The sequence below is a fragment of the Macrotis lagotis genome, chromosome X, assembly GCF_037893015.1.
Source record: "Macrotis lagotis isolate mMagLag1 chromosome X, bilby.v1.9.chrom.fasta, whole genome shotgun sequence".
In the NCBI taxonomy this organism is placed as follows: domain Eukaryota; kingdom Metazoa; phylum Chordata; class Mammalia; order Peramelemorphia; family Peramelidae; genus Macrotis; species Macrotis lagotis.
Window position 1 is genome coordinate 162,728,274 of NC_133666.1, and position 11,529 is coordinate 162,739,802.

The window sequence follows — 11,529 nt, forward strand, 5'->3', positions numbered from 1 at the left end:
GATGCATTACTGGAGGAGTTGTGAACAGATCCAATCTTTTTGGAGAGCAATATGGAGCTATGCCCAAAGAGCAATAAAACTGTTCATACCCTTTAACCCAGCAATTCCAATTCTAGGTCTATACCCAAAAGAATTTGTAAAAAATTGGAAAAGTCCTACATATTCCAAAACATTCATAGCTGCCCTTTTTATAGGGGCAAAGAAAAGGAAATTGAGGGGATGTCCTTCAATTGAGAAATGTGTAAACAAGTTATGGTACATGAATACTATGGAATATTATTGTTCTATAAAAAACTATAAATGGTCAGTATCTAGAGAATCATGGAATGTCTTAAGGGATCTGATGCTGAGTGAAAGGTGTAGAACCAAGAGAAAAATGTATGCATCAACAACATTATGAGATGAACAATGTTGATGGAAGCAACTCTTCTTGACAGCCCGGAGAGGTAGAACAACTGTATTTGACTGGTTCTGGACTATATTATTCCCAACTAGAGGAAGAAAGACAAAACAAAAAACACACAGGAAAAAAAAACCCTTCAAAATCTGATGAAAATTTACCTTATGTATCTCTTTCTCTTAATCCTAATTCCTTATGACAAAAATTACTAATTTGTAAAAAATATTTAACAAGATATTTGTGTAAAATGCTAACCTGACTATTACCTACTGAGGGGAGGGGGTGGGAAGGGAGGGTGGAGGAAAATTTTGTAATTTGGAAATATGCATGTACAAATGGATGAAAATAAATGAACAGAAAACAAAAAAGAAGACCATGACTTCAGAAAGGTGATGCTATGAGAAGCATGTGAATTGGATTTGAGTGAGGGGGGTACTGTGCTAAGTAACCAAACTCACAATCTCCTTCTGAGTGTTTTGGGTCCCAGAACTGCATATGGATCAGAATTACTGGAGATGACCCTGGATACAAGGCAATCAAGGTCACAGAGCTAATATATTTCAAGTGTTTAAGACTGGGTTTGAACCTAGGTCCTTCTGACTTCAGGGCTGGTGCTTTATCCACTGTGCTACCCAGGTGCCATGTAAGAAGTTTGTAAATAAAAGAAGGTGCTAGTTATTGAAAAGCTTTTAAAGAAAAAAAATGATCTTGGAGGTAATAGGGAGCCATGGAATTAATAGGGTGAGAGGGTGGGGATGATATGGACAAAACTACATTTCAGAATTGTTACTTTGGTAACTGAATGGAGGATGTATTGAAATAAGGAGAGATGAGTCAGATGATTCAGATAGCCAAATATTCAGGCTATAGCAAAAGGTAAAGTTGATAAATATCTGATTTAGAGTTGTGACTCTGAACATCCAGAAGAAAATTGAAGCAAAAGATTTTAGGGATGTTGAAATGGCAAGATCTGGTAAAAATTGGAGGTAGTGAGAATGAGGAGATAAGAATGACACTAAATTTGTATACCCAGAGGTTAAAAAGAACATGGTGTCCTTGACAATAATAGAAAAATTGGGAAGAGGGTAGCTGTGGTTAGGTAGTCATGAAATCATATGCAAAGAAATGATAATTGAACACATGCAATCTCCAAAAACTCATCTAGAGTTTCAACTCCAAGATGAAATCAATTGAGAAATCCATACCTCTTTAGGCCTCTCTGTTGCTGGAGCCCCTCTAAGGGCTTCCTCCATGATGTGGGTGACTGACTCAAAAGAACTCATTTTTGATCCTCTTCCATTTAAGGATGGAACTCAAGGAATTTACATCATTTACTTCCTAGTAACTTTTTTGAACTTAATTATTACAAAAACTCATAAAGATGTAGATGAAATCAGTTGGAAACTCATAATTATTTTCCATATTGACTGCCAGACTTCATCACTTCCCAACACTGAGTAACTTCTTACTCTAACCCCTTCAGTTTTTTAATGTTTTCTTTCCCATTTGATTTTGAGATTCTCTGGGCAGTAACTTATGCCTTCATTTGTTTCCTCAGTTTTAGCCTGATGTTTGTTACAAAATAGGTCTTGAATAAATATTTATTGATTGTGATTCTATAGGTACTGATGATATCACCAAGTCAGATAATATATAGAGAGGAGAAAAGTGGATGCTGGCTAAGACCTTAGGGGCTTTAGTCATAGTTAGTGGCTATGACATGAATCAAGGAGGTTGAGAAGCAAGATAAGAAAGAGAATACAAAGAGAGCAATGTCATGAATTAAAGAGTAGAAATAATATGAGGGGAAGAATATGATCAATAGTGTCAAATGCTTCAGAGATGTCAAAGAGGATGAGAATTGAACTTCGACATTAAGAAATAGTAAATTGGGGGGAAGCATTTTAGTTTAATGGTAAGGTCAGAAGCCAGACTGAAGAATAATTAGAAGTGAGTGAGAAGTGAGGAAAGGGAGGCTCTATATAGATGATTTTCTCAAGAAGTTTAGACAAAAAAAGGTTGATAAGATATAGAATGACAATTGATGGAAATAATGTGCATATGAATCTACATATCTAATTTATAAAAATTCTATATTTTGTAAAAGTCATATGTATGTATATACAAATATATCGCTTTTATGAAAAAAAATAATTTATGTGGTTCCAAAACACTTTTAATCAATCTTTAAAACATACTTGTAATTTGGAGGTTATTTGTATTAGCATAGAAAAGATCAACAAAGAATGCAATGAAAAGATCAAAGGGTATTCTGGAGAGGCTAAAGTTGGTGTATCTCTTAAAACTGAATTCTTACCAGGCTCTAGTCAGACTAAATATTGAGTACCTGCACTAAATCTTATATAAGCATATTGAATCCCAAGCAATGTCAAACCTCCAGATTGGATAAGGAAGTACAAACTAACTCAGGACAAAAAAATGAAGTAGCTTCCATAGTGTTGAACTTGTAGCCTATGCAAGATAAGTCAAAGACTAAATAAAACAAGTAAAATTATACTACACTAACAAAAGCAACAACAAAACCAGAAAGCATATACAAGTCAGAAGTTTGTCTCTTGCTGAAAAAAAAGGTGGGTTGGGAATAAACTTTTGGTCTAAACTTCTGGATTTTATCCTCGAATTAGCTTATATGATCACAGTGCTTTTATTGAATTTTTTTCTTTTTTGAGAGAAAGGGAAAGAGAGAGCTGGTTCAGTCCAGTCACATGGCATGGGGGGGGGCATGTTGCTCCAGAGAGCCTAAGTTTGGGAGCACATGGCCTAAGAGTGAGAGTGAGAGAGAGCTATCTTATAGGATACAAGATAAAGTCAAGAAACTCTTGCATTTTTCATAATCTTTTTTATAGCCCCCCCCCATTTTTAGTCAATTTCCAAATAGAACCAATATACAGTTGCAGGTTTTTATTTTTTTTTTTTTCAGGACAGAATCATCACACTTTAATTTGCTTATTCTTCTAGGGTTGCTTAATTATTGTTTTCTTTTAATAAATTTCACAAGGGCATTTTCTTATTTGGGTCAATCTTGGATTCACTATTTTAATAGCACTATTGAATGGTAGGGTTGAAAGAAGCACTAGGGACAGATCTAGGAAGTCCTTCATTTTGAACATGAAGTTGAGGGAAAGTCAAATTAAGTTAAAGAACATTTATTAATGAAAGTTAAATGATTTAAGAATAAATGGCCAATTACCTCATTAATAACAGAAATGAGACTAGAAACTGGGTTTTCTGACTCTTGTCCAGGTTTGGCAGATCGAGAGAATTCATCCTGCACCTTTCGCAATGTTTCACTGGACTATAAATTAGTGTAGTAAGGCAATGAGTGGATGACTACAAAGTTTGTCTTGTTTCCTGGGTATTTGTGGATGGCAGTTCTAACTGCAAGACATGATAAAAGAGAATCTCAACATTTCCATCTCTAATCTTAGAAGAGATTTCAGAAACACACACATACACACACACAAATGCTTGTAGGAATACCTTAAAAATTTGTTTTGATCCCTGTGTAACTTCTCAAGAGATTTTCTTTCTCAAGTTTTAAAAATGTTCAGTAATTCTGCAGGTATGCAGGTTGTCTTTTGTTTCCCAGAATCTTATTCACTAAGGAGAGAAAAACTCTTTTGATTTGATCTACTGAGTGCTCAACAGTTTAGAATAATGGGGAGGGTGGAAGTATTATTAAAGAATTTCTGCTTTTAATATTGCTTAAAAGACTTTTATCAAAGAAAGGGTAATTTCTTTAAGAGAATGGATTGTTTTGTAATGAATTCCTATTAGTATTATAACTAGTAGGTTCTAATTGCTTAATGTTTGCTGAATGACTATGCACATACCGTTAAGAAAAGCTCTTATGCTATAATCACAAAAGTAAAAGGATATTTTGCAAGTCAGCAATATGACTTATCAATCATAGTTTGAGTTCCTTGCATAAAGTGGCTCTGCTTCTAGTGCAGGAGCAGCTTACCCCCTAAAAGTTTTTTTTTTTAATGAGAAATATTATTTTACCTTATTTACCTTTTTTACCTTGGATTTAAGGTAAAGGGAGGAACAGGGACAGAGGAATCATTCTTGAAGCGATCCTATGAGGCGCTTTGATCTCTTTTTTCTCATTAAGCTCCTGAAATACAAAGCAACAGCCATAAATAACAGTTGTCATGCATATGCTTTTTTATTAAACTAACTTGAAGCTTGCAACAACTCTTTGAGGAAACCAACTTCAATCATATTTATCTCTTTATATGGTATTGATAGCTAATATTCTGCTTAGGAAAAAAAATCTGGGTCATTGAATGTTCCAAGCTCACTCTCATGGTTTGGACATGATCAAGTGCAATTAATTGCTGAATAGGTAGCATTGTTTCTATATTTTTCATGTAGTCATTTCTCTTCTGTCCCTAAGCTCTACTTACCTCTATTGGAAAATGATAACATGAGGTCAAGGGATATGCAGATTTACTCAATTAGAAACACCTTCTCACATTCCCACTCATTGGTAAGCCTTTCCTACTTATTGGAATTACTATATTTCAGTGATCCAGATCATGTAACTTTGGCATAATAAAATTGACTTTCCACTGAAGCAAATAGAAATGCTTGTGCTTTGTATTCTGTTGCTTTTCTCATCACTGAATCAATAAGCAAATAAATATGATGTAAAAATAATAATAAAAAATAATTTAATATATCTACCAAATAGTTATGAGTCACTCTTCAAGACCATAGGAGCTCCCAGACAGGAACCATTTGAACTTGAGTTCTAGGAAATGCACAGTTTGCATTCCTTTATTTCCTCATTAATGTAATCCCTCCAAGGAAGCAATTGATTATAAACAACAAAAACTCCATAGGATGTTGTTCAATTCATTCTCTCAGTATTGTTGATCCTCAGATCAAAACAAAGAAATTCTAATGTCAAGTTGTTGGCTCAGCCTAGGATATGGGTATAACAATCAATGATGTTCTTGCTTTTCTAGTCTTGGATGTTTAGGTGCTTACAAAGACCCGTGATCCTTTATGACTTTGGCTAACTCATCACAGAACATGGTACATGAAATGGCAGCTGGCCCCAATGAGGGGGTATTTGCATCTGCCATGAAGTCACCCCAATATCCCTCCCTGCAGCTCTGGGAGTGATATTTCCTGTGGTGTCATTTCCTCCCTGCCTAATCAAAATAGGAGCACCAGATGCTCCACACAGCAAGGAGGAAAGTCAGCTATATAATAAGGAAAGTCAGACAACAAGCCAGAGTCTAAGAAATAAAGTGGATTGCCCAAGGTTACACAGTTAAAAATTTCAGAAGCCCATACTTAGATTTCTGATCCCAAACCTAAGGTACATTGATAAGAAAAAAAGTTTACCTGGGACAATTTATTTTTCACTTATTTATTTATTTATTTAATCCTCATTTTGTACAAATGTTTTTTTTTTTACATTAATAAAATATTATTGTTTAAGAGTAAAAAAAAATACCCCTCCCCCCATGAATATATAGACTTGCTTGGGCAATAAAATAAAGGGGAGAGAAAAAATTAAAATAAAAAAAATAATAGTAATAATTGTAGGTATGGCCAGGTGGCACAATGGATGAAGCACCAGCCCTGGAGCCACGAGCACCTGAGCCCACATCCAGACCTGTAGACCCAACAATCACCCAGCCGTGTGACATGCAAGCCACCCGATCCCCACTGCCCTGCAAAAACCAAAAAGAAAAAAAAAGACCCAAAATAAAATAAAATAGTAATAATAGCAGGGGGGTGGCTGGGTGGCAGACAGAGCATTGGCCCTTGAGCCAGGAGCACCCGGGTCCAAATCTGGCCTCAGACACCCAAAGATCACCCTGCTATGTGGCCCCAGGCAGGCCACCCAGCTCCATTTGCCCTGCACCCTCCCCCAAATATTAATAATAAAAAATGTGCTTCAGTCTTTGTTCCAACACCAATAACTCTGTCATGGGTAGATCACATTCTTTATGGTAAGTCCATCGCAAAAGTTGGTTCCATATTTTTCCAACGTTGCCATTGCTGATCACAACTCCCTCCTTTCTTATTTCTCCACTACCATGTACTATATTTTCTCTCTCCTTTCACTCTGACTCTGCTGTAGGGTCGCTGAGTGGTGCAGCAGACATATCCCTGGTCCTGGGGCCAAGAAGCCCTGAGCCCCCATACCAACCCTTAGGCCCAGAATCCACCTGGCCCTATGGTCCTGGACAGACCTTCCAATCCCAGCCCCTTGCAAGAAGTAAAAAAAGAAAATGTGTTATATCTGACCACTCTCCCCCCATGGTCCATCCTCTCCTCCTTTATTCACATCCCACCTCTTCCCCCTACTCCCCCCTCCTTCTTACTCCAGATGTCTATACCCCATTGAGTATATATGCTGTTTCCTCTCCTAGTCACCTGATGAGATCAAATGTTGCCTCAGTCCCCCTTGCCTCCCCCCCTTCCATATCATTGGAATAGCTCATTGTAATAAAGAAATAACTTATTATATGAAATATCTTGGCCTATTCCCCCTCTCCTTTTTTATTTCTCCCATTACATTACCCTTTTTTTCTACTGACTCCATTTTTACTCCATATTTTATCTTTGAATTCAGCTTTCTCCTATGCTTCAACTATAAAAGCTCCCTCTACTGTTCTATTAACTGAGAAGGTTCATATGAGTATTATCAGTGTCATTTTTCTATGCAGGAATACATGCAGTTCATCATCATTAAGTCCCTCATATTTTCCCCCTCTCCTCCATTCTCCATGCTTCACCTGAATCCTGCATCTGAAGATCAAACCTTGTGTTCAGCTCTGGCCATTCCAAAAGGAACATTTTAAATTGGTCATTGAAAGTCCATCTTTTTCCCTGGAAGAGGACATTCAGCCTTGCTGGGTAGTTCATTCTTGGCTGCATTCTAAGCTCTTTTGGCTTCTAGTATATTATATTCCAAGCCCTATGAGCTTCCCATGTAGTTGCTGCTAAGTCCTGTGTGATCCTGACTGCAGCTCCATGATATTTGAACTGTGTCCTTCTGGCTGCTTGTAATATTTTCTCTTTGACTTGGGAGTTCTAGAACTTGGCTATAATATTCCTTGGGGTTGGTTTTTGGGGATCTCATTCTCAGGGAGGGATAGGTGGATTCTCTCCATTTCTATTTACGCCCTCTGCTTCTAGGATATCAGGGCAATTCTCCTGTAGCAATACTTTGAAAATGATGTCAAGGCTCTTTTCCTGACTATGACTTTCAGGTATTGCAATAATTTTTAAATTATCTTTCCTCAGTCTGCTTTCCATATCAGCTGTTTTTTCAATGAGATATTTCACATTTTCTTCTAATTTTTTCATTTTTTTGCTTTTGAAGTATTGATTCCTGATTTCTGGTAAATTCATCAATCTCCCTGAATTCTATTCTTTGTCTGAAGGATTTGTTCTCCTCAGAGAGTTTTCTTATTTCTTTTTCCATCTGGCCCATTTTGCTTTTTAAGACACTCTTCTCCTCAATAACTTTTTGAACTGTTTTATCCATTTGACCTAAGCTGGTTTTTAGCATGTTATTTTCTTCAGCATTTTTTTGGATTTCCTTGACTAAGCTGCTGACTTCATGTTTTTCCTGCATCTCTCTCATTTCTTTTCCCACTTTTTCTTCCAACTCCCTCATTCGATTTTCAAAGTCTTTTTTGAGCTCTGTCATAGCCAGAGCCCAATTTCTATTTTTCTTGGAGTCTTTAGATGCAGGAGCTTGTGCTTCCTCATCTTCAGACTGAGTATTTTGATCCTTCTTGAGCTCATATGCAAAATATTTCTCAGTGGTCTTACTCTTGTTTCTCTGCTTGCTCATTTTCCCAGCCTGGGCCTGGTTTTGGGGTGCTTCCTGAGCTTTTGGGACACTCCTACAAGGTTCTTAGTGTGTGAGGCTCTGTCCTCCCTCCTGGTCTGTGAATGACCATAAGCATTTCCCTCTGCCATGGGGCTGAATTGGGGGAGGCCCTGCTGTTCTATGGGGGGGCCTAGACTGCTATCAGGATCTGAATGTGGTCAGAGCCCCAGAGTCCTGTTCCAGCGGCAGAGGACAGAGCTCTGCAGTCTCTCTCTCTCTCCACTCCCCTCCCTCAGCTCAGTTGGCTCATGCCCTGGAGGCTCTTGCCTACTGGCTCCACCTGCTTCTGTTTCCAGATCTGGGCTGCAGAAAGACCAAGCTGCTCACTGTGTGCCCTGAGGGCTGGGCTCCACGTGCTCACTCTGTTAGAGGGACCAGCTGTTCCCCCATTTTGTGCCCGGTGCTGCCCGGGGTGCAATTCAGGAGACTCCCCCGTTGCTGGGAGCCCTGCCTCCCAGCGCCCTGGGACTGCCTCTGGGAGGCTGAAGTTATTTCACTCTGGCAGGCCACCCCGTTGGCGGGCCACCCTTCCAACCCCGGGGAGCAGAGCCTTTCTGCTCTTTTCCAGGTCACCTTGAGTAGAACTGCCTCACTGGGTCCCTTTGTAGGTTCTGTCTCTCGAAAGTTTAGTTAGAGTCCTTAGTTTCAAGTTTTATCAGAGAGCGCCTAAGACTTAATCCCTTCTTGTCACCAGCTTGACTCTGCCCCCCACCCCCAACTCAACAATTTCTTTATGGTGTCAGTTGATAAAGGTGGAGAAAAGTTAGAAAATGGATTAATTTTTTTTTTAGATTCTGAATCATGTTATTACTTTTATGTCACATTTATAATTTTATTATAAAATAACATTTTAGTCCCATGGTATATTGTATTCATTTTGACAAGAAACCAGTCATCACCATCCACAAAATGTCACCCTTTTAGTGCTTGCTTGAACAGTACACTTAACCAACTGGGCAAGGTAAAATTTCAATATACATTCTTCTTATACTAATCACAAACTATTAAATCTAATTTTTAAAACAAAATGAACATAGTTCATTTTGAAATCCAGCATAGTTTTTCATTAAGTCCTGAGTAAGGCTGGGATGTTTTCTTGCCACAATTATTAAAAAATGCTCGGAAGAACATGATAAAGTTAAGAGTAAATCTTGGAAGACCTATAATGGACACCAATGAATCAGCAGTTTCTCAGACCTTTCAGTTATTTTAATGAAACTGATTAACTTAAAAAAACTTCCAGAGTTGGCTTAAAGAGGTGTTTCAGATCAGAAAACCACAAATTATGGCATCAAAAAACAACAGGAAGCACTTCTGGTTTCTGGCTTTAAAAAAAAAAATCAAATAGTCCAATGCCAGGACTTGCAGTGACAATGTAATTTTCCACTTAATCCACACAACTCCTTCCCAGACACTGCCAATAGTAAAGTAAAACATTATGTATATTTATATAACAGATATACATGTATCGATCCCTGGACAGTTTCTAAAGGGAAAAATGTGACTTCAGTTGAGGTGCAAAAACTGCTTCATGAGCTCATAGGATGTGAATGCCATAGCCTGGGAGGGAACACAGCGAATGTAGTTAAGAGACAGGCCACGATAAAGTCCTCCACGAATTCCATGGTTTCTCTAGACATACTTCAGTGTCTTCAACATTGTAAGGCACTTTTCAGAATCTGGGAGAACAGTCCCTAGTTGCATTCGACGATGGGTTACATCAAGTGGATAAGATATTGTCTGTGCTATTGCCCCAGCACAAAGCAAGTTTATATGAGTTTTCAAAACTAAGACATTAGGATTATCTGATGAAGGTCTTCCAAGCAGAGTTGGAACGTGGGAGAGACCAACACTCTTTAAGGTACCAAAAGTAAAAAATGAAACTCCTGCATAGGGAGCCATTCCTACAATGGTAGGCATCAATCCTCTGTAAAACCCCCGAAAGCCGCCCTCCTTTGCATAAATTGTTTTGAATGCATGAACAATTCCTGTGTATGTGTATTCTCCTTTCACCTGGAAGGCCAAGTGAACTCTGACCATGTCAAGTCCATAAGTACAGATGACTGCTGTCATACCTGCCATGGAGCCAGCCATTAGCGGTTGTATGTGTCCAGAAATTCCAAGTTTTGTGGTAATTAACTTTTTATAATGATCAAAGGACATAAACTGAATTGCACCATATGGAAAGATTCTAATCATCATTGCTCCATTTCCTTTATGTAATCCAAGATAGCCTTCCTTTTTGGGGACTGCACACAATGCAGAAAAGACTCCTAAATGTTTGTAATGGTCATTATGTGTCTGTAATAGTATCTTCACTCGAGCCAAAGGTGCAATGGTGGTTTTGGCACAACATCCTGCAACACCTCCCGCCACGAAGGAGCACAGCCAGTACAGGTCCCTGCAAGAGGGCGCCATCGGCAGTGGGCTCAGGCCCCGGCTCCCCCGCGGCCATGGGGTGGCCCGCGCTGCCCGGGCGCAGTCAGAGAGGCGGTGGCGCCCGTGGCCCGGGCATGAGGCCCGCCGAGGAGGCCCAGCCGGCCAGGCGCGACAGGGCAGCCCCGGAGCTGCAAGGCGGCAGGGCCATGGGGGCCGGCAGCGGCTGAAAATCGATTAATTTTTTAGAGAATCTGGCTTTGAGTCCTAGGTCTATAATGAGATAGCCAGCCATGTGACTTTCAACAATTTATAGTATCTTCAGATTCTCAGATAAAAATTAGAGAAAGTAATTTATATATATTTATTATACATCACACATGGAGCAAAAGAATTTTGACAAATACTACCTTATTTGATTCTTATAACCATAAGATAGGTACTATGATTATCCTCATTTTACAAGCGAGTAAACTGAGACAGCCAGAGGTAAAGTACCTTTGTCCAATATCACAAAGCTAGTAAGTGTCTGATGCTGGTTTTGGACTCAGGTCTTCTCAATTTTATATCAAATGCTCTGTCCTCTGAGTCTCCAATTGCCCAATCCTAAAATGGTGATAGTAATACATATACCACCACCTTCCTTGGGTTTCTGTTGAAGATTAAATGTGACTAAACATACTCCTTAAAAGGCCTTCATTTTGTAAATTGGAAATACTATTTGAAAATGAGCTATCATTATGAACTATTAGTCCACAGACCAGTTTGGTCTCAGGATAAAGAAAACTGAAGTCCAGAAAGATTTCTTGCATTAGGTTGCACTACTAACTATTTGATGATAGAATCAATAGTATAATGCAATGGA

The 11,529-nt window shown here is 38.7% G+C and overlaps 1 pseudogene; it reads right to left on the minus strand.

The window, feature by feature from the left end:
• Positions 1-9,376: 9,376 nt before the first annotated feature.
• Positions 9,377-10,577, minus strand: LOC141499956 (solute carrier family 25 member 16 pseudogene; annotated as a pseudogene).
• Between the last annotated feature and the right edge of the window lie 952 nt (positions 10,578-11,529).